Raw genomic sequence first — 21,577 nt, forward strand, 5'->3', positions numbered from 1 at the left:
CAACAAAGGCCCGTCTAGTCAAAGCTATGGCTTTTCCAGTAGTCATGCATGGATATGAGAGTAGGACTTAAAGAAAGCTGAGTGCCGAAGCATAGATGCTTTTGAACTGTGGTGTTGGAGAAGACTCTTGAGAGTCCCTTGGACTGCAAGGAGATCCAACCAGTCCATCCTAAAGGAAATCAGTCCTGAATATTCATTGGAAGGACTGACGCTGAAGATTCAACTCCAAGACTTTGGCCACCTGATGCGAAGAACTGACTCATTTAAAGACCCTGATGCTGGAAAGACTGAAGGCGGGAGGAGAAGGGGACGGCAGAGGATGAGATGGTTGGATGGCAACACTGACTTAATGGACATGAGCTTGAGTAAACTCCGGGAGCTGGTGATGGACAGGGAGGCCTGGTGTGCTGCAGTCCATGGGGTTGCAGAGTCCGACATAACTGAGCCACTGAACAGAAGTGAACTGAATAGTTCAGTATGAATTCAGGACAGCTCTCAAGAAATTAGGAATAGAAGGTAAATTCCTTAACATGATAAATGGTATCAAAAACCTTAAGTAAACAGCATACTTAATCGTGAAATTTCAGAATTCTCTTTAAAGCCAAGGTGAGATGAAGAAGACCAATTATCATTGCTTTATTCAAAGATGTATTACATTTCTTATATAATACAAAGAGGGAAAAAAGGACTGGAAAAGACAAAACTGTCATTACTTGGAGACAATTTAACATCTAAATGAAAAAATCCAAGAAAATCTTAAACTACTGAGACAATCTAACAAAAGAGTTCAGGAAGAGTCCTGGATACATCAAATTTAGTAATGTAAACTAGAGAAAATTCCATTCACAATAGCAACAAAAACTAAGATATCTAGGAATAAATGAAAAAAAAAAAGATGTGTAAGAGGATCATGAAGAATATGGACTACAGAGAATGAGATGTTTGGATAGCATCACAGACTCACTGGACATGAATTTGAGCAAACTGTGGGAGAAAGTGAAGGACAGGGAAGTCTGGTATGCTGTAGACCATGAGGCTGTAAAGAGTTGGACATGACTTAACAATTGAACAACAAGGGTTTTATGAAGAATGTTATAAAGCTTTTCTGAAGGGCATAAAATAAGACCCAAATGAATGAGATACAAAACGAGTAACAGTACCTAATATTTACTTGGAATTTGCTAAACTCCAAGGGTTTTATGCATATTAACTCATTTAATCCTTACATTTTTTACAGGGAATCATTTTCTACATTTTACCAATGAGAAAACTGAGGCAGAGTTTAAACAAGATCACTGTGCTGATAAGTGACACGGAATTAGAATCCAGAGACCAATCTTTCAACCAAGATCCAATCTTCATACTGTAAAGATATAAATTCTCCTGAAACTAATTTATAAATTCAATGTATAACTAATCAAAAGTCAATAAGGTTTTTCCTTGAAGAAAATAAGCTGATACTAAATTTCAAATAAAAGAGTAATGAAACAGAATATAAACACATTTTTACAGACGTAAATAAGTAGGACTCATACTACAAGACTTAAGATTAATAAAATTATAGCAAATAAAACAAGTGTGGTATCCAGAGAAGCTAAAACAGACTAATGGAACAGAGTTCACAAATATTCAGCAAATACAACTTCTCAAATGCCAAAAACAGCATTACTAATCCATGGGGAAACAGAGATGCATCCAATAAATGTTAATGGAAAATTCTGTTAACAACATAAATATATATCTATCTGTGTGTATCTGTATGTCTGTATATATCACTAATTATATAATTATTGAATAGAAATTATACTGCATATAACATATACTATATACACACATTTAAAAATCATATGCATGAGTGTTTATATATATATATACATAAAATTAGATTCCTACCTCTAAAACTAAAAGATGATGCTATGAAAGTGCTGCACTCAATATGTCAGCAAATCTGGAAAACTCAGCAGTGGCCATCGGACTGGAAAAGGTCAGTTTTCATTCCAATCCCAAAGAAAGGCAATGCCAAAGAATGCTCAAACTACCTCACAATTGCACTCATCTCAAACGTTGGTAAAGTAATGCTCAAAATTCTCCAAGCCAGGCTTCAACACTACATAAACTGTGAACTTCCAGATGTTCAAGCTGGTTTTAGAAAAGGCAGAGGAACCAGAGATCAAATCGCCAACATCCGCTGGAACATCGAGAAAGCAAGAGAGTTCCAGAAAAACATCTATTTCTGCTTTATTGACTATGCCAAAGCCTCTGACTGTGTAGATCACCACAAACTGAGGAAAATTCTGAAAGAGATGGGAATACCAGACCACCTGACCTGCCTCTTGAGAAACCTGTATACAGGTCAGGAAGCAACAGTTAGAACTGAACATGGAACAACAGACTGGTTCCAAATAGGAAAAGGAGTACGTCAAGGCTGTATATTGTCACCCTACTTATTTAACTAAAGTGCAGTGCTCGCTTTGGCAGCACATATGCTAAAATTAACTAATGTGCAGAGTACATCATGAGAAACGCTGGGCTGGATGAAGCACAAGCTGGAATCAAGACTGCCAGGAGAAATATCAATAACCTCAGATATGCAGATGACAGCACCCTTATGGCAGAAAGTGAAGAACTAAAGAGCCTCTTGATGAAAGTGAAAGAGGGCAGTGAAAAAGTTGGCTTAAAGCTTAACATTCAGAAAACTTAAGATCATGGCAACTGGTCCCATCACTTCATGGAAAATAGTTGGGGAAACAGTGGCTGAGTTTATTTTTTTGGGCTCCAAAATCACTGCAGATGGTGATTGCAGCCATGAAATTAAAAGACACTTACTCCTTAGAAGGAAAGTTATGACCAACCTAGACAGCATATTAAAAAGCAGAGACATTACTTTGCCAACAAACATCCGTCTAGTCAAGGCTATGGTTTTTCCAATGGTCATGTATGGATTGTTGGATTATAAAGAAAGTTGAGTGCCGAAGAATTGATGCTTTTGAACTGTGGTGTTCAAAAGAGAAGACTCTTTTTTTTTTTTTTTATTCCCCATCCCGATCCCCTCTCCCACCTCCCTGGAGAAGACTCTTGAGAGTCCCTTGGACTGCAAGGAGATCCAACCAGTCCATCCTAAAGGAGAGCAGTCCTGTGTATTCATTGGAAGGACTGATATTGAAGCTGAAACTCCAATACTTTGGCCACCTGATGTGAAGAAATGAGTCATTTGAAATGACCCTGATGCTGGGAAAGATGAGGGCGGGAGGAGAAGGGGATGACAGAGGATGAGATGGCTGGATGGCATCACCGACTCAATGGACATGGGTTTGGGTGGACTCCGGGAGTTGGTGATGGACAGGGAGGCCTGGCGTGCTGCGGTTCATGGGGTCGCAAAGAGTCGGACATCACTGAGCAACTGAACTGACTTACTGACCTCTAAAACATATATAATAGCAAATCTGAGATGAATTAACGATCTAATTGAAAAATAAAACATTAGACTTATTAGAAAAAAATAGGGTATATTTAAAGATAGGAAAAGATGTAAAAATAGGTTGAAGAAAGCACAAATACGACAATATAACTAATTTAGCATTACAATAAAAAATAATTTTTTGTTATCATTAAGCAAAAGTAGGTAACAGATTTGGCAGGGAACAGTTATGAAATACATCATGTATAACAGATGGGTATTAAGAGTATATTAAAATATCTCTCAAATATAAATGAATAAGACATCTAACAATATGAAAAAAACAGCAAAAAGAAAATCTTAAAAGTCTAATACATATATGAAAAGATATTCAACTTCAGTAGCACTCATGAAAGTATAAACTAAATGACAAGATAATGTTTCATATGCTCATTGATTGTTAATTATAAAGTTTGACTCACAATTTCTGAAGGAAAAAAAGAAAACAAGAGTCAAAGGAAACAGAATTCTCATATACTCCTGGGAGAAACGCAAACTGATAAAATCATTTTGAGGGCAATCTGGCCAACACTATTCAGAACACTCCTACCTTAGGACCAGCAATTATGCTTTCAGGTATGTGTACCAGAGCAGAGGTCAGCAAGTTAAGGCTTGCCAGTCATCTGTTTATGAATCATGTTTTACTGAAACACAGTCATGCTCATTTGCTCATATACTGTTGTCTATGGTTGCTTTCTTGCTACAAAGGCAGAGTTGAGTAGTTGCAACAGACCACATGGCTGACAAAGTCTAAGCTACTTACCATACAGCCCTCTAAGAAAAAGACTCTTGACCTAGAAAAACTTTTGTGCACGTTTATAGGATATGGATAAGTATGTTTATCAGAGTTGTTTCAACAGTGAGAAATTATAAATCACCTAAATATATGTCAAGCAGAAAACAGGTAAAGCTACACAGAACTATGTCATCCATGTATTTATAAAACATTACAGCAGCACAGAAGGATAAGTAACTTTCGTTCTACCAATCCCCAACTCCCAGAAAAAGCTCTTATGAATAAGCTGATGTACATTTATCCAACCTTTTCTTACACGCATAGAGGAGAGTAGGGAGCACCATACTATGAGCCCAAATTTGTGTTGAACAAATAAAGAAACAAATAAATAAATAACCAAACTGTTAATGGAGACAGGCAGAGACTAATTCAAATAGGCATGGGCAAGAGTGGATTTTGTTTCAATTTCCCCAAAACTGTTCCACAGTCATTTGTATGTGTTTTATTGGTCATCTGCATTTTCTTTTCAATAAACTGAATGATTACATCCTCTGCCCATATAAAAAGTTGTCTTTTTCTTCTTAGTTTGTAGAATTCTTACAGTACAGGGATATTAAACCTTTCCCCCTTGATGTGTCACAAATAGTTTCCCGTATTTTTTTTTCCTGCAGGATGAATGCTTTAAAATTTTACAAAATAAATCCTGTCCCCTCCTATTGCTTTTGAGTTTCCATTCTTAATTAAGATCTCTCTTGTCCTATATTTTCTTCTATTAATTTTATTTTTTACATTTAGATATTTAACTCACCTGTAACTCTTCATGTACAAGATGTGAGGTAGGGATCTAATTTAATTTCTCTACTACTAGATAGGGCTTCCTTGGTGGCTCAGTGGTAAAGAATCTGCCTGCCAATGAAGGAGATGTGGGTTCAATCCCTGGGTCAGGAAGATCCCCTGGAGAAGGAAATGGCGACCCATTCCAGTATTCTTGCCTGAGAAATCCCATGGACAGAGAAGGCTGACGGCCTACAGTTCACAGGGTCACGAAAGAATCGGACACGACTTAGTGACTAAAAAACAACCACCACCAGAAAGGTTCCCAGTTATCATCTATGTTCTCACTGAGTTATTTACCATTCCCCCCCCCCCCAAACTTGCAACTTCTATCATTAAAAGATTCCAGATTTTCTTACATCTTTTTCTAGTCTCTATTCTGTTCTATTTGCCTATGTCTATTCCTGTGCTATTAATATCATACTGTGATTACTGCAACACCTTTACAGCAAATTTTACCAAATGGTAAGGTAAATCCTCACTCACTATAATTTTCTTAAATACTTTTGGAAATTCTTACTTTACAAACTTAAAAATCATTTTTCCGGGCTCTAAAAAAATTAAGATTATGACTAGAATCATATTATATTTCTATATCAACTTTTTAAAGAAAGACATTATTAGGATATTAAAATCTTCTCACCCAGGGATCTTATTTATTTTTAGCAACAGAGACATCAGTGGTTTAATGGAAGGGGGATCTTACACACCTGAAACAAAGTCCTGGAGTGATACCCTACCATGTGTGACGGATGGCAGGCAGGACACGCAGCAGGCTTCCCTCTTGGGTGGAAGGGGAGAGTGCCAGTTACACAGTGATGTCAGGCTGGCTCATCAGTTACCAGGGAAAGCCACAGAGGGGGAATGCCCTTCACTGCCCCAGTGATCAGCACAGACAATAGCTGGGGCCAGGGGCAAGTGTGTGGGAAGGTCAGGCTTGTATGCAGGGTGCAGGGGAAGCAGGCACTCACAGGATGTACAGACAGCAAGAGTGGTCTGACTACTCACTTCACTCCTCCATACCCTGCAGGACCTTACAATCTTAGTTGGCCCCTCTTCTGTGATATCCCTGGCATCGCTGCAACCAGATAACACAAATACAATGCAGAGAGCCACACAGGCTTTTCTACTTCTAGGGCCCCATAGTGTGTCCTTTAGCAATTTTATATTTTTCTTCATGTGGTCTGTGTTTGGTATTTTAAAATTTCCTGTCATTATGAAGAGATCATTCTACCCAATTTCCATTTCCAAATGGTAGTCATTGCTAATAGAGAAACCCTAATGTATCTTAACTCCAGCCACCCTACTGAGTTCTCTCATTAGCTGAAAAACTTTTTGGCTCTTCACCATGGTTTTTCTAGGTAGACAACAATGTAGTTTACAAATGACAATTATTTGCTCTCTTCCCTTCTAGTTGGAAAATAGTGCAGTAGTTAAACAATTTGTTTTCTTTCTACCTGAATTAGTGGAACCTCCAAACAAAGTTAAGTAATAGTGATGAGAGCAAGCGGCAAACCATGTTAATGACTGCAAAGGTAATAATCTAATTATTTCTCTATTTTCTCAATCTAATATAATGTTGGCTTCTGTTTCTGGTACATGATTGTTTTTAAAAAAAACTTTCACTCTATTTTTATTTTACTTGGAATTTTTATCCATCTTTTCCTTGCAAAGGAGGTAACACATTTTTTTCTCATGGCCTCAGGCCTTCTTGGAATTCACTTTCATGTTCGTTAGCTGACCATTCTAGTCTTACGTGCTGAGTCACTCAAGCAGAGTTATGAGGGAGAGAATTACTATGGACAATTATTTTCATTATTCCCATTACCTAATTATTAGTGTTTGTAAGAGTTGCATACTACTAATGTAATAATTTAATAACTACCCAAATGGTGGACACTGCAATCGTCTCTCTCTCTCTGTCTTACAGTGTTGTGATGAATAGCATAAAATCCATACTTATATTCTTGCTGCTTTAACTCGACATTCCTGGAGGACATATTCTGAGAGTCTTACAGAATTACTATGTCAGAGGGTACAAACATTTTAACTTTGACAGGTAGTGCTACAGAGTCCTTCAGGACTGTACCAGTTTATTCTTACAACAGGCAGACAACGATGCTTCATATTACAATCTCTCAAAATCTCACCAGTATTACATGACACTAAACTTTAAAGCTTTTGCCAGCCTGATAGGCAGAAAATTAACCAACCAAACAAGAAACCACCACCACAAACAAAAAACAACATTATTGTATGTTACTTTTCCCTGATAACTAGTGACGTTTAAGTATATTTTAACAATGATTTATTAACCACTTGTACTTTTGTGATGGGACTACTCATACCTTCTGATTATTTTCCTCTTTGGTTGTCTTGTTTTCAATTGATTTGTAGGTGCTCCCTGTATATTAGGGATAGTAACTCCTCATATGTACTGCAAATACTTCCATTTTTGCTTTGTGTACAATATCTCTTTAGCCCTAAGCTTAATATATTTCCAGAATAAATGAATGTTTGCTGTATTTGTAAAATATGGACTAAAAATTCCTTAGAATATTAACTAGCAAAAGAACACTATATTCCAGAACAAAATTAAAATGAATACATCTGCACATATCTGGACAAAATGGCCAAGAAAGAACTCAGGTTAACCTGTTCTAGAGTAAGCTGTCTGGAATATACTTATTTATATTTATACATTAATACAGACATTTTCATATCAACATCTCATTTCTTAAGAACCTCTAAAAGCAAACACATTAACAGATATAGAAAAACATGTATACAGTATTCCATAAATTCACATTCTAAAAACGTAAATTCATATAAACCAGAGTAAAATTTCTCATAGTTTTTCTATCAACAAACAAAATCTGCCTGGTATTTTAAAATAATTTCATGAAAACACCAACTGTTACAAATACTAAATCTGTATTAATTGTATCATATAATTTAAAGTATCTTTGGAAATTCATTATATATTCTTGATTCCATACCACTTATATGGTGATAAATACCTTCTCCCAATATGTAACTTATCTTTTCACCTTTTTATTTTCTTCTTTTGGCCGTGCCATTTTGGCTTGCGGGATCTTAGTTCTCTGACCACAGACTGAACTCAGGGCCTGGCAGTAACAGCACTGAGTCCAAACAAATGGACAGACAGGGAATTCCCAAACATGCTTTTTCCCCTTTTCATTTTCTTTAAGGTACCTAATATAAGATAAATTCTTAATTTTAAAATAGTAGAATTTTACCAGTCTTTATAATTAGTCTAATGTCTTAAGAAATCCTTTCTTATGCCAATATTCTTTCTTTACATAGTTGAGGGTAGAAACATGAGAATGTTCTCCATTCAATTTGTTTCTCTTCCCAAGGTTCTTTTTATATGTTTCTCTCCTCGAATGAGACTTTCCTTTTTTCATTACACAAACACAGAAGTAAAAATCTCAAAGGATAACTGAAGTTAGCTAGCAACTAATAAGATGACCAGAATTGAATTCTTCTTCCCTCTTATAATTCCAAGGCATAGCAGAACAGTATCCGAGAATTGAAATATGAAGGCAGAATTATGTGAATACTGGTTATGCTTCCCAGCAGCCATAGTAAACTATTCTTATTTTGAACTAGTGCCAAAGTAAAGATAGACTTTAAAAAATCTTTAAGAATAAAACTTGACCAAAGTTAACAGAGCTGTAATTCATTAGATTCTTCATAGAAATCTAGCTACTACTGTTTCATAGTTTAATAATAAATATGTTACCTGTGCTCGTTTTTCCATATCCTGGCAACTACCTAGTTGTTCTTCCATTGCAACTCTGATTTGCCTTGCCTCGTATTCCAACTGCCTTCTGGTCATATCTGTTTGTAAGGAAAACTAAAACCACAAGTAAAATGGAAATGTTAATATCTTGTGTTTATCAGTAAAAATAAAAAAGCATATAAGTATCCATAAAGAAAATGAATAAACAAATACATAAGTTATCATAAGAAAGTTATTTTTTACTCTAAGAAGTCCTAAAACTTGATGATCACTGCTAGGCTCAGCCTGGCTTTCTGATGTGAAGTGAAGAGTTGAAACACTTTTACTGCCCCACAGTCACAAATAGTTTTAATTAAATTGTACTAGCTCTTTAAAATATATATATTTATCTAGTTAAGGTAAGCCTATTTTCAGTTACCTTACAATTCTTCTGCCCTGAAGAAGCACTACTTTGAACTGTTAAAAATTAGAATATTAATGTGGACAAAATAGAAAAATCAAGGATCAGGTCCATCATCCTTAAGTTTATACCTCACTTCAGGATTCTTATGTACATGGAGACTAAATAGAGAGAACTTTCCCACATGTAAAATAAAGAAGACAGAATAAAGAAAAGCTTTTATATAAAAATAAGTTGCAAGATAACACAAACTTTTTGGTAAAAATATAAATATGAACCAAAGTTGAAACAAACCAAAAAAAGTACTTCTTCATGGAGTGGGTGTTAGTGCATTCAAAACTTTATTAGCCCTCTTAACTACAATTCCAGATGTTGTGGTAACTGCTAGGTATAAAAAATGAAAAAAGGAGAAGGCAAAGAAACTTACAAAGACATGCTCCAAGGCTAAAAGAACAGCTGGACAAAATAATGAGTGACAGTTATAACAGACCACGAAGGGAATAAGGAAGTGCTGTAGATTCTTCATGCTCTGTAAGTCCAATAAAAAGCTGCATGTGGGCAATTCCCTGGAGGTCCAGGGGTTAGGACTCCACACACTCACTGTCAAGGGTGAAGGTCTGATCCCTGATCAGAAATGTCTGACTCAGAATAGCATTCTGTAGGCCTAAGAATCCCAAAATGTGTTGTCAGGTTAAGTTAGAGAAGCTTTCACCCTTTCCCCTTGCAATATACAGACGACATATGCAGGATGCGTTCCTATAGGCATATCCACATTATGTGTTGCAACACAGTTGAAATAGTCTCCATGCTGTGAGTCATGTTATAACTACACTTATTTGTCCTCCACTTCCAAAAATCCCTTGCGCAAAAGGTTGAAGATGACACATTATATTACAATAACGTGGTTTATATTTGATGTTTTAAGCAATGCCTGGTAACCTGATAAGTATTTCTATATGAAAGCATTCTTAACCTGCCTTCCCAATATAAAATAAAAATTTTGTGAATTTAAAAATATTTATGAAATATAAGCAATTTACATTTGCTAATGTTGCCTAATGGTCTATAATGTCTTACATATCCTCTTAAATAAATGTGACTGACTATATGGTAAATTAATATGGGAATGAGCTGACAACTGATCTTTGTTTCAGGTATTAACCAATTGCTCTTGAACTGTTTCATACACAACTGCATGCAGACAGCTAGACTCTAAATACTGTACATTTTAATTACCAAAGTGAATGTTAAGCAAAACAGTGCTTTAATATTAAGAGCAACGATCCCTCCAAACCCTACTGAGTTCCTAATCCTCATACGTCCACACTCTCTATGAACTGTTCTTTCACTTGTGGTGTCTCCTTAGCTCCCAAAATGATGTTAACGACATTGTCAGGAAGGGAGATTCTTTCCCTCTCACAACCTGGATAAGTTTGTGCTCAGGAGGCTGACCACTGAAGTTTCTAGTTCTAGCTCCCGCCAGACAATGCCCACCCACGCAGGAATGTGATTAACTGCGTGTTCTGGAAAAGGTTTTTCCTTCATTGTTACTTTTTCTTTTATAATGTCCTCTCAAAACTATTAGAAAATGAAAAATCTAAGCTAAGAGTGGAAGATTAATTTTAACTGGCCTATTTCTAAAAAATTGTTTTAAAATTTATGGGTAACAGTTAAAATAAAGTCTTATTTAAAATTATTAATGTATTTCAGAAATGTTCTTATACGTGTCACCCCATGAATAGAACAGTTGACTTGGAGAGCTTGGGTGGGGAGGGAGAGGCTGACGGAATTAAGTTATTTTTTACATAGTTATATTAGCAAAACAAACAACTTTTAGTGCTTGCAAAAAGCTCTAACATCTGTGCCAACAGCTACTGTCATTTACAATAACTAGAATAGGACTCAGGTTATCTCAAAGATACCTTCACTGCAAAAACCATCTGGCACAAGTCCTGTAATATAGTTCAAAAAACAGACAGACGGTAATAAACATTTCTACAGAGTATCTTTGGTAATTCAACACGTCAAATAATAAAACACCTAGTTGAATCCTGAATCTTTTAGTTTTATCATCTCTACATACAAAATTCATTGACTATATATTTATGTTGAAGTTGGATAAAACATATTACAGTTTACAAATAACTATATAGTTATAAACTTATATACACTTTCAGATATAAAAATAAGTTATTTTGTCAAGTTACTTACATTTTCAGTTAAAGGAAGGCTATCTGTTCTTTTAGTGAGATTCTGAAGTTGAGCATAATACCAGTCTTTTTCCTTTTCTTCTTTGTCAAGGTCAGCAAGAAGCAATGATCTGTTTTTCAAAAAAAAGTTAAGTTTACACAATGCTAATATGGAGCACATAACAGCAACTCTCATAAGCTATAACTGTAATGTTTTCTATTTAAAGTAATATAATAAATAAGTGAGAATTTTACTAATTTTAGATTTCTGAAGGTGGGACTTAGATTACAGTCATTAAAATTTGAATATTAAAAGTTTTAAACTTTTTCAGCTAAATAAGATGGCAACCATTCTTACTAGAATATTTACATTTCAACCAAATGCTTTCTTCACATTTAGAGTCTGCGAATTTGATGTTGGTATACAGTTAAAAGTATAGATTTAATAAAACTCAAATATAAGAATAAAAAGTATAATAAAGGAGCAAAGAAAAGCAGTAATTATGCAAAAAATAAATTTAGAGTATAGGGAACTATTGCACGTAGCTTTCAGCTTCTTATTAGTCAAAATAAGAAATATATTATCACTGTGTGGTAACAGGAGGTTGTTCTGAGGGAGAGAGACATTTTCTTAGGCTTGAAATCTGAAGATGAACTTGTTACATAATTTCTGACAACCCAATCGATGATGTCCTCAATAACAACCTATATCAATATTCTATATCAATACTCCGTATCTGATCAATATAAACATAAATGCAAAATAAAGGGTTAAGAGGAAAAAATCAGTAGGTACAAGAAGTATATATGATCTATGTCCTTTTTTGTGACTCCTTCCCTAAGCGACCACTATTATTCTCTTATATTTATTTCCAGAGACATTCTATAAAAATGAAAGAATATATGTGTACATATGTACATGTACATTTTAAAACATAAATAATAGCATATTATTATCTGTGCTGTCTTATAACTTTTTACCACTTAAAAGTCTATCTTGGAGATCATTCTTGTACCAGAATATAAAAAGGTCCTATGTGGTTTTTTGCTAGCTGCAAAGATATTTATGAATCCATAAAAGAATAAATAATAACTGGTTCTATGTTAGAGGGCATTTAGGGTCTTTCTAATCTTTTGCTATTATAAACAGTGCTTCATTGAATATACTTATATATAACTTCATTGTACAAATATGCAAGCATGTGTAGATGACAAATTCCTAGGATATGTAAACTTTTAACTTACTGTCCTTACTAGATATTGTACCAATTTATGCTTCTGCCACCTTTGACAATATAAATGCTTCATCAAACCTTTTAGATTCTTTTACATTTCTAGGGTTTAAAAAATGGTATATCATTATGGACTTCCTTGTTTTCAGCCACACTGCACAGCTTGTGGGATCTTAGTTTCCAGACCATGGATGGAACCCCAGCTCATGGCATTAGAAGTGCGGAGTCCTAACCACTGGACCAAAAGGGAATTCCCTATCACTATGGGTTTGTTTGTTGTTGTTGTTTTTTTTTTCACTATGGTTTTAATTTGATTTCTTTTAGTATAGGTAAGTGTAAGCATTTTTCCAAGTTTAAAACCCATTTTTATTTCCTTTTCTGTGACTTTTTCTTATTTATAGGACCTCTTCTGTATTAAGAATGATAGTACTCTGTCAGCTATAAATATATTTTCTCAGTGAATCACTTGAATATGAGGATATTTTTTATTACAGCTTCTGGGCTTCACTCTTACCGAGTCATTCCCCACTCTGACTCTGTTATTAATACTTTAAAATTCTATTTGATTGTATTTTCTTGATGAATAAGTATGCATGTATGTGGAAGGTTCTACTCTTGCTAAACTTTCCATTCTTTACTGAGAAGCAACTTAAAAAATAAGAATAAGCCTTCACTTTTTGCTGCGGCAACCTCAGTAGTGGGGGAATTCATGGGAAGAAGCCAGCTCCTGGTTACGATGTGCCAACCTGGGGCAGAGGTGCTGACCAATGAGAAGCTGCCCTCTCCCTTCCATTTTTGACAACAGGAGCAGGAGAAAGCAGTGCAGAAATCCTGAACCCCTTCCACAGGCTGGGTATTACCACTAGCAAAAACATGAGATCTGATCCTATTTTTTTAATGATCCCTGGTGAGCACCTGCAGGACCCACCAGGACCAAGGCAAGGGAACAAGGGACAGAGGGAGATGCTATTTCTTCTGATTAATCTTCAATAAATTGGCCTATTTAATCAATTAATCAAGATCTGGTGCTAAAAGTGCTCAAATGAATAAGCTAATTTTAGTGATGGTACTGGAGTGAGAAAAACGTTAAGGAGAATAGGGCCAAGTTGTTGCTATCAAGTTTTAAGACTGAACTCTGGCAAAATACTCTTGGGAAGCCAAAGTCAAGAGCCAACATGGTAACAAGTGGCTAACTGATAGGAACTGATCTTATAACTCAAATCACTGTATTTAAGGCTCAAAACTGAAACAAGGCACAGACTCAGAAGCTGGTGGGTCTTTGTTGTTTAGCATATTGAAGGCGTATTTAGTGACTGTCAACAGTCTTCTTTAAAATGTAAATGTTAGCTAGGAAGTTAGACAGAAACAAGGGGAGGCCTGGCTGAAAGGGATGCAAACTGATCTCTGACCTCCATCCCAGACACACCCATGAGAGCTCACAGATGCTACAAAATAACCACAGAGACTTTTCAACACATGGGCCCTGGGCACACAGTGGACAGAAAACCACCATAGGGACTTCTCCAAGTAACTTTAGGCAGTTAGGGGACCATTAAGGGCTCATGAATATTCTACATCTAATTATAAGATGGCATTAGGCGAAGACACATGGGAAGGCATAAACAACACAGCCTGCTGTTATATAACTTGAAACTGTCAATCGGCCTTGAATGTTTGACCATTTGCATTCCTCTCATTGATTGGTGGCGGGTACAAGCCCTACTCTGCACCAGGCATGTCCAAAAGGAGGAGACTGGACACATAAAAGAGGACCAAGAGGGATCCACAGGGAAGATGAGGAGGGCTCCTTTGGGAGTATCTTACTAATAAAAGGTCTGTCCGCTTGAGCTGAACTGAGCTGTAACTTGCCTGATGTTCTATACCTTTTGGTCCATTGCTCCAAATTTTTGCTGCAATGAGACAAGAACCAAGGAAGATAAATACACTGATCTGACATAAATTTCATGTCTTCTTAGTCCTCTAGCTAACTCAGGATCATCTAGAAGAACATGGCACATGTATCAGGCATTTAAATATTTGTTAAAAAGTATTACTGGCTAATGTGACAATAACTATTTGGGTGTATCAGACAAAAGTACTAAGGAGTTTTTAAAAAATATCTAATTTCATCCTCACAACATCTTTTAACTGGAAAACTGAGGTTCAAAAAGGTCATGGAGCTTCCCTGGCTGCAGAGCGGTTAAGAATCCTCCTGCCAGCGCAGGGACTCAGGTCTGACCCCTGGTCCTGGAAGATCCCACATGCCCAGAGGGTAACTAAGCCCACGCGTCACAACCACTGAAGCCTGTGCTCCCTAGAGCCCATGTGGCAGAACAAGACCCCATTCTCTGCAACTAGAGAAAGCACCTGTGCAGCAAGGAATACCCAACACAGTCAAAAACAAAAATAAATTAAGAAAAAAAAAAAGGGTATGCATCTGGGCTTGAGTTCTGGCTTGAGTGTTTTCTAACACTTACGTCACTTAAACTTACTGTATCTATAGGTAATACAGAGAACAAGGAAAAAAAGATACAGAGATAGTTCTCTGACTTAAGGGATGTCTAGAAAGAAAGAACAGAAAAACAGAGGGGGTAAAATCATCAAAGAAATAACAGAATTTTCAAAAGTTGAAGAAAATAAATTTCCAGATCAAAAGGGCACAGTGAGTAGTATCCAGTATGATGAATCAAGAAAACACATATCAAGGTACTCTAAAAACTTCAGAAAAATGACTTCCTGCAAAGGAACGTGAATTAAGACTGATATGCAATTTCTCATCAGTGACACTGATTATAAAGAAGGAAAATGAGTTTGAGCCTAGACCTAGCCAAACTATCATTCAAGTACAAGAGCAAAACACAGATTTTGTCCCATAAACAAGGGCTAAATCTACCTTCAAACAACGGTGGGAGCCAGGAGGACACAGGGTATTGACAACTACATACACACACACTCTTTGTGAATAAAATTAGGCCTTTATCACATAAAGCAAAGTAAGTTCTTAGGAAAACTGGCATGCTCACATGCCTCTTGACAGAGTTCAAAGGGGACAAAGCGATGGAAGAATGTACACTCCAATTAGCTTCTGGTTTTTCAGGACACTGTTTCCTAGACTCTCAGAAAGAGTCCTGGTTCAAGATATGAAACAGAGATTCACTGAAACTCAAGAGATTAAAGAAAGCTTAACACTATTTCTGGCCCATGATTATTGTTATTTTTAGAGATGTACACATCTAAAACCAGAGAGAAAGTAGTAAAAGGTCTTTTGCCTCTCAATGAGATATGCTGGGTATTTTCCATATGTTAATATCCATTGTTCATAACTCCACAAGGTAGAACCATATTCCTATTTTACAGAAGGAAATGACACAAAAATTTAAAGACTTGACCAAGATCCCAGAGAATTTATACATTTGGACATTTATGCAAATTAACATTTATACATTTGAGTATTTCTTGAAAGTCTAATAGAACTTTTAGGAATATCAATATAATATGGTATTAATCATGCAAAAGGAATTTATAATCTCATAGGACGTACAAAAATACTTGACCAAGTGCTTGGTAACTATATATTCTGATACTTGTAGTGTGATGATTTTAACTTCAAGAAGAAAAGAATTAACACACTAGCTCTTAGAAAGGAGAACTGATTCTCTATCAGGCAACATTTTTTTAAGAAACCAAAACTGATAAATTGCTTCATTTGTGACTCCTTGAAATAGGTCTTTAATAATGGAAACCAGTCACCTTATACTAAATCTGGTAGTCATTTAATTCATTTGAAAAGATAACCAAAAAGTCAATCAAAACGCATTACATATTTTAGCCACTGTGATTATGCATACTATTCGTACATTATTCACTGTACAGAGCATCTGAGCACTGGAGTCCCAAGAAGCTGCCTCCTTCACGTTTTCAGGTGTAAGGTAAGGACGCCCAGTAATTCATCACTCTGAGACAATGAATGGAAAATGCTCTCTAAGTGCTGCTTGTGATCCTCCAACACACGCTTCATAACTCCTATTCTGTATTGCCACAAAACGACAAAATCTAGCAAAAATTGGAGCATAAAAGTTTACTACTTAATGAAGAAATGTTACCTCTCTTTTTCAAGTTCTTCTAAATAACCGGTATTTTCTCTGCTTCCATTTACAAACCCTCTTCATGGAAATGAACCCATAGGAACGGGACTGCACTCTCCTGAGCGACTAGATACAGATCCTTCTCGGCTTCCGTAAGAATGAAGGGACATTTTTGGACCGTAGTTTCACTCCAGGGAAATTACTGCTATCTAAGTTAAGTTCTAAATAAAATACAGACAAGTTTTTAATAAAACAACTGCTTTAAGTGATCTAAAATATTGCTAATGTATTATATTATTTTTTAATAATGAAACCTTAGGTTCACATTTAGCCCTCAAATTTTAAACCATTTTATAATTGAAATACATTATATATATATCACATAAAGTATGCAGGAGTACTAAATTATTGCAGTTATTGAGCAGCAGATCTATACAGGGACAGAAGAAATCCTTATCTCAAATGCTGATGACCAGAAAAATTCACTGACTACTGGTTCTAAAACAGAAACGTCCTGAAAAAAAAAAACAAAAAAACACCAGGTCAAAGCACTTATAAAAGGGTACATTTGTGGTGGTGACCATCTTGCAATATACACAAATATTGGGTCATTAAAAAATAAAAAGTGTTCACCTTTTGGTTTAGAGGCCTGCAACTATAGATTTCTATCAGAGAAAGCCACAAATGTATATGAGTGAATGAACAATTATTTATGAACAGAATAGCTAAACTTTCCCTCCAAGATAGCTTGAGTCAGTCTGGTGGGGAAAAAGTATGTTAAAGAAAAATTAGACAGAATGTGCTTTCTTAGATTCCTACTAAGTAATAATATATTTGGGGATCCAAAAGTAATTTCTCTGCCCATCTTCAATTACAATTAAAACTTACTGATTTGACATTTGAATTTTTAAGTGATAAAACAAGAAAGACATTCTTTTAAAATTCTATTTAAAATGGCTTAAAATCAGTGTTGTGTGTATATAAGTGCAAAGATAAAGCACTTCTATTCTGAATGGAACAAAGAAGGGCACTGACTCCTTCAAATGAAGCAATGGGTCCAGTCTATAGCATAAAGCTTAATAAAGGCCTACTTAATGACTGGCAAAAGAGCAATGCGTTTTAGAAAGAGCTGAAAATTGTCAAGAAAGGTATCTAAAATAGTTTATTTAAAGGCAGTTAAATGTTATAACTGAAAAAATGACAAGCAAATAGACTTTTTACGTATTTGTACTTTAAAAATTACATCCTAATGCATGAGGCTAAGAAAATCCAACACCAACATTCTAATCAAGAGAAGCTGTATTTGGACACACACACCTAAAGCTGACAACTGGAGCTTAAAAAAATTACTTTAAAACACTTTTTAAAAATTTACCTTTAAGACGCTCTAATAAATCAATCTGTCCAGAAGAAGCCATAGCTTCATCTTCAATACTTCCTTGTAGTTGTTTAAGTACTTCCTGTAAAAAAGAACACAGTATCTCAATATGACGAAATTCTAAATGACTTTTTGAAGATATGATTTTAACTTTCTTGGCATTTAGGTCTGCTGGGGGAAAAAAGTTATTTCAGATCTATCTGAAAACATATAAAATGCAAAGTACTTTACATATATTACCTATTACTAATTATAAATAATAAATTACAGCCCAACAACAACAGTGATACTTTGTGGTGATGGTGATTACAAATAGTCTCCATACAGTATACACGGAATAGTTAAGATATTTGTAACTTCTGAAATAACATAACAAGGTGGATTACTCTCATTTTTCAGACAGACCAACTGAGACTCAAAAGATTTGCTGAAGACAGAAAAACTAAGCTTGTACCAACATGGCCATGAAAGACAGCAAATTAACACATTTAACACCCCAATAAATACCAAGCAGTTATATACTAAATTTATATACATTCTACTACATTGATTTATACTCAGTAGTTAAGTGACTGTATGCTGTCTCCTGACTTTTGGTCCATTGCTTCCTTTCCCATCTAAAGCCTTCTCTCAACAAATTTTTGTCAGAGGAGGTCAAAAACTTTCACTTTCTACTAGTTTTTCTGTATATTCCTTAACAATAATTTATACATATTTTTACATTTTACATATTCTGAGGCATCCCACTCTAGTTCACAGCAAAATCTTTGCTGGCCAAGTAGGATTCCAAATGCAAAACAATGTATTTGAACAGTTACAATCCTATAGCTATGGGCAGTGTTCCTCTATGTGAAAAAGGATCCATAAATAGATTGAAAAGAAAATCTGTCAAAAAGAGTAAATATAGTAAAGACTATGTCAGTGGTTTACCTTGATAGTGACATTAGAAGCATTAAGAAAAGAATTCCTATGTTAACAATAAGAAATAGCCTGTGACCTTAATGATCTGACCTTCAAATAAAGACCATGTTGGAAGTTAAAAGGCTTAGACAAGTAGATGTGGGAACGTGGAGGTGACTGTTATTTATAGTCAGAAATTGTGTCAGTGTATCACAACTGTGGGATAGGAAATAAATTTGCACAGGGATGTCTTTCTTGAATGAATGTAGATTACTATAAACATCAGGACACAATTCTCTTCCACAAAGTTTGAGAATTACCACTGAAAACTACCTGCAGTTTTCAGGATCCTGGGTCTCCTTCCATCCACTGCAGCTTGTAATTCAAAGATCTTTTAATCTTATCCTATTTCTTACAATTCGCAGGCTCACAATTCAACAGCTACCTTTCTCAAGGAACTATCAGTGGTATGCATTCTAGGCTTAATATCTCTTATTAGCCATCTCTTCTCTATTTTTATGTCATTATCCTGACTATTGACCCCACCAAAACTACTAAAATAATCTCCTAAATGGTCCTACCTTGCATAGAACTAACAGATTAATAAGACTTTTAAAGCACAGCTCTGATCAGGTCTTTCTTTATAGATGATCCTTCTCTACAGCCTATCATCAAGGTGTTAACAGTGAGTATTCTATAGAAGTTGGGATTACAAGCAATTTTTGTTTTTGGTTTCCTCATTTTAAAACAACAGATATTATCAAAACAAATACTGTTTTCAGAAAAAGTACAAGCATTTAAGAATTCAAAAGCAACAATTAAAAGAAATCCCTGTATATGTCATAGGACATATACTTAATTTTTGAAAATTATATGTCATAGTATATATGTCATAGGACATATACTTAATTTTTGAAAATTAATGGCACATTATTGGTTTTTAAAAAACATATTAAAAAGAAGGAAAAATTAAAATAACACCAACAACAGAAATGAAAAGGCGATGTACAACAATAAAGGATTAAATAAATTTATGGCATTAGCCGAACAACGGCATATTATACATCTGTGAAAATACTATAAAATACTTAATGACATGAAATGATAGCTATACTAAATTAAAAAGCATGCTGCAAAATATGATCCCATTGAATGCATGCTTGCATAAAATGCAGAGAGAAAAATATACACATTATCAAAGGTTACCAACATTAAAAAAATGTTTTTAAATGGGTGAGCTTGATCTCTTTCTGTCTGTATTTCCTAAATTTTAAAGATAGTGAATATACATAACTTGTAAGTTTTAAGTTTCTGTGCATATGGCTAGAAGTCTATTGATAAAAGCAATAACCATAAAGTAAATAAAATTATGGAAATTTATAAAGTTTAGAAAATTAAAATTTCAAAGCATCTATCTTGGAAAAGCTACTTATTCCAATGTGTTCTCTTAAATTATTCTTGTAAATTCTGAGTTATGAATCTCAAAAATACGCAGTTAATTTATAGATCCAGTTACTTTGTCTCAAGATGACACCACCCAGCATGACTACATTACTATTTTCTTGTGAACAGTTTGTGTCTATTCCATAATAAAAATTAAGATCATTTCTTTTCTGTTTTACTGAGACAGAACATACATGTGAAAAGCACGCCAATCTTAAATTTCTTATATAATCCAAGTATCCATGTAATTGCCACCCAGGGAAGACACAAAACATTTCCAGTATCACAGAAGGTTCCCTTTTGCCCCTTATCAATCAGTATTCATTCTCCAGAAGTAATCAGTACTCTGATTTTTGTTATCAGTTAGTTGGCCTCCTTGTGAATTGCATATAAATGAAATTATACAGTATACAGCCTTTTGTGTCTCGTGGTTTTTGCTCATCAAAATCTCTATGACACTCATCCATGCTGTTGTATGTATCAGTTATTTAATACTGTGTAGTTGTCCACTGTATGAATAGATCTCCACTGATACATCCCTTATCCTTTTGATGGGCATTTGGGTTGTTGCCAGTTTGGAGGCTATTGTGAAGAATGCTACTATGTACGTTCTTGCACTTATCTCCAGGTGGACACACGTACTCACTTCTCTTGAATATATATCTGGAGGTTTAAACCCTGAGTCACAGTGATTAAAAGAAACTGCTGAGTGGTTTTTCAAAGTGTTTGTGCCATTTTATACTCCTACCAGCAAGGTTTAAGTTTGAGTCTTCTTAATTATAGGTTCCAATTCTCTGTTGAGATTTTCTGACTCTTTATCCACTTAATCCATCATTTTTATCAAAACATTTAAAATAATTATGTTAAAATCCTTGACTGTTACTTGCTTACAACATGTGGATCATCTTGGGATTTGCTTCTATTAACTATTTGTTCTGTTGGTTATCAGTCATTTTCCTATTTCTTTGTATTTCTTGTAACTTTTAACCGTATGCCAGTCATTATACATACAAGAGCAGGAAAGACTTGAGATTAGAGTTTCCCTTACAGAGTTTGCCCTTTCCACCACTGGGGTCTGATTTCCTTCAACCAATAACTGAAAATGGGTTGCAGATGCAGTTTAAGTGAAATTCATATGAGATTCCCTAATAGCTCAG

The 21,577-nt window shown here is 35.1% G+C and overlaps 1 protein-coding gene across 1 annotated transcript in view; it reads right to left on the bottom strand.

The window, feature by feature from the left end:
• Positions 1–5,319, bottom strand: part of LOC136165518 (adenomatous polyposis coli protein-like) — a 39,418-nt gene extending 34,099 nt beyond the window's left edge. Inside the window, exon 1 of the mRNA XM_065932022.1 lies at positions 5,002–5,319. The gene's annotated coding sequence lies outside the window, so the exon portion shown is untranslated. The remainder of the gene's footprint in view (positions 1–5,001) is intronic.
• Positions 5,320–21,577: the final 16,258 nt, after the last annotated feature.

The sequence above is a fragment of the Muntiacus reevesi genome, chromosome 3, assembly GCF_963930625.1.
Source record: "Muntiacus reevesi chromosome 3, mMunRee1.1, whole genome shotgun sequence".
Taxonomy (NCBI): Eukaryota; Metazoa; Chordata; class Mammalia; order Artiodactyla; family Cervidae; genus Muntiacus; species Muntiacus reevesi.